Source organism: Cryptotermes secundus, unplaced genomic scaffold (assembly GCF_002891405.2).
Source record: "Cryptotermes secundus unplaced genomic scaffold, Csec_1.0 scaffold413, whole genome shotgun sequence".
Lineage (NCBI taxonomy): Eukaryota > Metazoa > Arthropoda > Insecta > Blattodea > Kalotermitidae > Cryptotermes > Cryptotermes secundus.
Window position 1 is genome coordinate 172,972 of NW_019723309.1, and position 6,448 is coordinate 179,419.

Here is a 6,448-nt window from a genome sequence, read left to right on the forward strand (position 1 = left end):
ATAAAATAAGTACATTTCGAATTGTTATTCCATTATATGATGAGAAAGGACAATACACATACATACAGACATAGAAGTTAATAATAATAATAATAACCCAATTAGTTCTTATTTATTCGTGTGGCAGCTCAACATCCTAATTTAAAACAATTCAATTCATGTTTAATTAAATACAACTTAACGACACAGAGGCCAATTAAAAGGTTAGAATGAGTACATAGAATAATAATAATAGCAGTGGTGGTTTGTAGCAATAGTAGCAGTAATAGTAGTAGGCATATTAGAAGTACAAAAGCAACAGTAATGTTTACAAATAGTAATAGGTCTGTAACAGTAATAGTGAATAATAATTAAGTCCAGTTCCTTTGAGTGCCTTCAGCATTGAGTAGCATATAATGGGCTAGTACTGAATGTATAGAAAACTAAAGCTAGACTAGATACAAGACAAAGCATTAAATACCAAATATTCAAAAAATTCAGATAACGCTAAAGTTAACAGAAGCCTCAGCTTAGTAGGATTAAACAAAGGAAAAAAGTAACCTCAAGGGAGATGGTGTTTATGAAAACGTCCAGAGAATTACAGATGCTGCTCATAACTGTGGGACATCTTGATGAAAGGCAAAGTCTTGAGACATTACCAACATAAAGGTGGAAGAGTCCAGATTTTCATACTGGGTACAGGATACCTACAATATCTGTAATAAAACAACTGTTGATTTTATTCTCAAAAATTTTAACAAGAAATAAAGCATCAAGGTATTGTCACCTGAAATAAAGTGTATTTTAAATTTAAATAATTCAAAATTAACAGCAGAAACAATGACAACAACAATAGTGTGAAATCAGCAAGGCTGACTTAATTTTACTACACTAAGAGGAACAAAATATTAGATATGCTCTTATACTATAATTTCCAGTGTATAAGAAACATTTTCCTACAAAATTCTCCCAAAAAGCTGCAAAGAATTTAAAACCTTATTGGGACATAACAAAAATTTAGGAAAACTATTTATATTCAACTATTTATTTTTTCCGATCATGTTCAACTTTCTAGCACTACTTGTTCTGAAGGTATGCCATTTTTTAACGCCAGAATTTTCTGTCTCAAATTAGGTCGCCTTTTATGGTTCTGAAAATATGATATCTGTTTCATCTCTGATGTGCATTATTACTTTTCTATGGCACAGATGAAGCTGCTTTTTGTTTTAAGCACAGCACCATGTAGGTGTATAGGGGGCTTGGTTATAAAGCTTCAGACATGATTTTTTTTTTGTGCTAGGTAGTAAAAATGGCATCAAGCTTTGTCCTTATATTTTATCCCAAAGGAAGAGCCTCCTGTTCTCATAGGAGCTCTGCATGGGCTGCTTGACATTTCTGTACATGAAGCAGAAGAGAAAAGTTCCTCCTGAACCTGGAATTTAAGCCTGTTCATCCAGTCTGTAACAGTTCAGTTTGTTCACTGAAATGATGTGGCTCACAGATCTATTGACACTCAAACAGATTTTTCTGGAAGTTCACTGAACAGTATGTGAATGATGAGAAAAGTATGAGAAATACATCTTTTATCAATTGTGTTTGTTGATTTTAACTCTGGATTGTTAAGACTAATGGGAGGTATAGAACCATTGAATTAGAACATATTCTGGGGATGAATTTAAATTGAATCACATATAATTTGCTGGATTATGAGCTGAAAGGAAGATATTAGAAATAACTAAATACAAATCTTAGACCTGCATGGCATTAAGTCCTGAATATATTGGTGGTGGTGACGGTGATCTGGTTCCTCAATTGAATTAGGAATTATTATTTTTTCCATAGGGCTTTTTTCTGATACTTTTAAATCACTTCCCTTGACTTAAGTGGCCTTAGCTATTTCTGTCTTTATGGGGAACTTCTCTTAGTAATAACTGTTGATTGTGAGGTATGTTTGTGGCAAATGTAATAGTGAACATATATGTCTATAAGCCAGATTTGATATGAAAAATAAGTTTTTCAGCATAATGTGCTTGTCGGCTTTATAGACTAATTGTTCTATAAATTGTCTTACTGGTTAGCAGTTACCTGTTATAAAATGAAAGTTTCTTTCAGACATGCAGAATTTGTTTGTGTAGTACCACATTATTTTTTATTTTGCCATCAAAATAGTCAAGGATAATTGTTAGTTACTTTATTGCTTACTCATACAATGAATGAACTATTATAATGATTTTTTTATCTTATTTGATTAACTGTCACGGTCATTGTTTGACGCTAACAGATCCAAAATAGTTGATGAGTGGTGATGTTTTGTGTCACCATTATCTGCTTCTATTCATATCCATGCTTGAAGTTAACAAACATTCAGGTACATGTGTGATAAAGTATTAAGGCAGTTTCTCTTAATGTCCAAACTGCTTATATTTGGTATGTAATAATATGTAAGAAATTACTGCCATTCTGAAGTACAATATCACAAAAACAGGATACATAAAGTACTGAATTAAGAGGAAATGGGTGATAAAGGATAGTCACAAAGAAAATGAGAGCAGATTAATCTTGGGGAATGCTTTCTACCATTCAGTTCAGACGTTTTGTTGTCTTTTTTCCTCTTCAAAAGCATAAAGAATAAAAGTTTACTGTAATTTTACATGTTGTTTTATATCAGTTTGGAACTTGGTCTCTTGTCCTAAGGGAAGAAATTATGCTCAGGATGTTTAAGAACAGGGTGCTGAGGAGAAATTTAGATTTAAGAGGGAGAAAATAACAGGAGGTTAGAGGAACTTGCATAATGAGGACCATCATAATTTGTATTCTGTACAAGATATTGTTAGGGTGATCAAATCAGGGAGGATGAGTTGGATGGAGCATGTAGATACACTCGTTCACACACAGGAGAGATGAATGTACAAGATTTTAGTCAGAAGGCCTGAAGAGAAGATAGCACTGGGATACCTAGGCATAGCTGGGTGAATAATGTTAAAATGAATCAAAGTAATATGGAGTGAGGATGCAATACCACTTGGTGGTACATTTGTGATTACACTGCTGAAACTTTGGCTTCAGTAAATAGTGAAGTTTTGTTGGATTTTAGATTATTACAGTGGTAACTGAGAACAGTTGTGTCTTTGGGATATATGCGCTCTGTAGTTAAGTGAAATTCAACCCTATGTTTCAGAGGAACCTGTTACCTCCATTTTCAGGGTCAAACAAGCCAAGCAAGAAACCAGCTTGAAGCAGGCAGCTGTCAGAGATGACCTTGAAGATGGAAGCGGTATGTTCCTCCAAAACGTTGGTTGACTTTCACCAAAGTATATGGCATTTTATCCAAGAAGGTAGAACCCTTCAAGGAAAAATTTATAGAACAACTGAGCGGCTGTTAAACTTCTTAATGACTTTGTTTCATGGAGTTAATTAGTTAGATAAAGAGAATACAGTTCCCGCAGGGACAAATGTATAAATGTGCTATTGCTCTGATAAACCATCCACAATACTGATGGATTATCTGATACCTTGTTTGCTTATCTTGTTTACCCATAGAATTAAAAATAAGATAGTTTATAGAGTTTTAAACTCATGTAGAATTATGACTTGGCTAATTATGAGGTGTTTAGTGTGCATGCTAGTGTTTAAGTTTGCTTTTGATTGATGCTCTGATTACTTTGACTTTATAAGATGTCTCAGAAAAGAAGATTTAATGAAAACCATTTTCTTATGTTGTGTTTGTATTTTTGAAGAAGTTACGAGTTTTCCAGTCTCACTGTTGACATGATTTAAAGCACAGAACTCCTTAGGCTTCTTTTAACGATGCCTTCCATACATTTTATCACCATAAATCCTCCAGTTTGTTGACTGTCCCTGGTTAGTCATTCTTGCAAGTATAGCACATTAAAAATTATGGAGAGAGTATCCTAGGATTGAGTGAACTTCAGATATTCAGTGAAAGTGCTCTGAGAAAAGACTCTTAGCTCTCAAGGGATCAGATTCATTGAATGAGTAAACAATTTTATCATTCAGGCAGTCAGTACGGATGGCCTATTTCTGTATGATTCCCACTAAGGAGGCAAAGCTGTTCACTCATATTTCCTATTTGTCATCATTCTCTTCAGTCGATTCCAGTCAGGACATTGTTTTAGTCTTTTCAAAGCGTAAGAATTTATTTTACATCATTCCCACTGGTTCTTTCTGAACCCCAGTCCTTGTCCTTCCTTCCTTCCCTTTCTTTGCAGCTTTCTCTTCTACCCTGAAGATGGAGGTAACAGGTTGCTCTGAAATGTTGGTAAATATTTACCAGACCACATGATGTAATTTTCAGTCACTGCCATGAGAACATCAGATCTCAGAAAACCACGGTGTTTATGTAAGATCCAGTTTTGAATTTACTGATTTTCATTCTCACAGTATCACTTTCTGTTATCCTTTAACAAGTGTACACCTCTAAATGTTGCAGTTCAAATGAAAACCTGAAATATGGTTGTAATAAAATTATAAACTTCAAGACACTGTACAATGTATGTAAATAAGACAGATTATAATGAATAAGAAATAGTATTATATTCCATATTTATGATTATATTCTATAATGTCATACACCAAATTTTGGATAGTTATAAAATAGTTAATGTATTCATATGCTGTTTTGCTGTAAATTTTGTGGTGGTGAACTACTATTTATTACTGAGAAGAAAACTGAGGGTATCCTGTACTGTTTTCATCAGAATATGTCGATCAAATGGGGAATGATTCAAGGTTAGATGCCCGTATGTTAAACCATTACCATCCATTATTATTGTGAGACTGTGAACTGGGTTGAACTGTGTCATGATCATGCCCTCTGATGGTGATGGACCTTCAGTTTCTGTCACTACAGAGCTGACTAGTGTTAGCACTCATTAGCATATGAATGTGGTGATTCTGAACATATTTATACGTGTATACCAGTATGCACCAAGATTCTCTTTATTTGGAATTTGTTACTATCTATTCTGAGTAACCCTTGCAGTTGATAGATACTTTTTCCTGTTTTTCTTTAAAATTTCTAATGATAATGTAGATTTACTTAATGTAGAAGTAATCACTTTATGAATGTTCTGAAAATTTATCTCTTCTTAAATTAAGGACTTTGGTATTATATGCATAAAATGTTTTGTCTATTGTTTGCTTCAGATCATATGAAGTTGTAGTGCTTATTACATCAGCATCATGTCTGACTTATATTTTGGAGTTACCTAGTTCAAATCTCTACTTGGTAAAGTCTCTTCATTCCCTTTTTTTTGTGGTTTTACTCAGTCTCTCTAGAAAATATATTGTAGTGCCTTTAAACACTCTTCTCAGCTGCATAAGTGATAACGTACGATGATTGTATTGATTGTAAGGATGATGAAGAATGAATGATAGTAAATTACAGATTGGGAAGAACCTGGAGAAAGCAGTATTTGGTACTATCCCAGCATTTGTTAGTGGTTTTTGAGGAAAACCATGGGAAACTACAATCAGGAGAGCTGGTTTCCAGGCTAGGATTTGATACCAAGGACTTTGGAAACAAAGCTAGAATGTTAATCTCTCATCTTGACATTTTCTCTATCAAATACTGGGATTTTATGATGTAATAGGTCATAGTTACTTCCTTCCATGCCCATCCTAATTTATTCACCACATTACATAAACAACTTTTGCTCTTGATACATTATTGCTAATGGGGTACACAGTAGTGAAGTTGGTTGAGGCACCATGCTACAAGCCAGAAGGTTGTGGGTTCAATTCTTGATGAGGTCACTGGATTTTTGGATTGACCTAATCCTTCCATCCACACTATGGCTCTGGGGTCGACTCAGCCTCTAACAGAAGTGAATACCAGGAATCTCTCTGGGGGGTAAAGGGTGGCTGGCTAATAAGGCTGACAACCTCACTGTCATTTGTGAGACGATTGTTTAGAAAATATGGGAACCTTGACGTCTCACAACCCTGTGGGCCTCCACAGACTGTTACAAGGATAGCTTTATCGTTTACACTGTTGCTAAGTGATGTATAAATCAATCTTTGTAGAGGTTTTAATTCAAATTTGGAAAATGTGTAGTATAAGGCAATTTCAGGTGAAAAATTAGGTGGGTTCAAATGAGTTGAACCTACTTCTGCTCATGAAGTCTTGGGTAAAATTATATGCAGACCTTCTAGCATCGAGTTTTCTAAATTATCCACTATAAGGCTGATGGTACATGAATTTCATGTCAATTTGATACTCTCATCATATCAATGTAGTGTAGTCTATTTTATACTGGCAACAAGCTGTGGCAACATTACAAATGGAATCAGAATTGGTGAAATTTAATGAATAATTTTGTATATAATGTAGTATGTAAGATTGTTATATTATAGAAGTATGTTATTATACCTATATGCTTTACAAAGGAAAAACTATATGCTACATATGCAGATATATAGTATGGAATAAGAAGCATGGCTTGTTGCA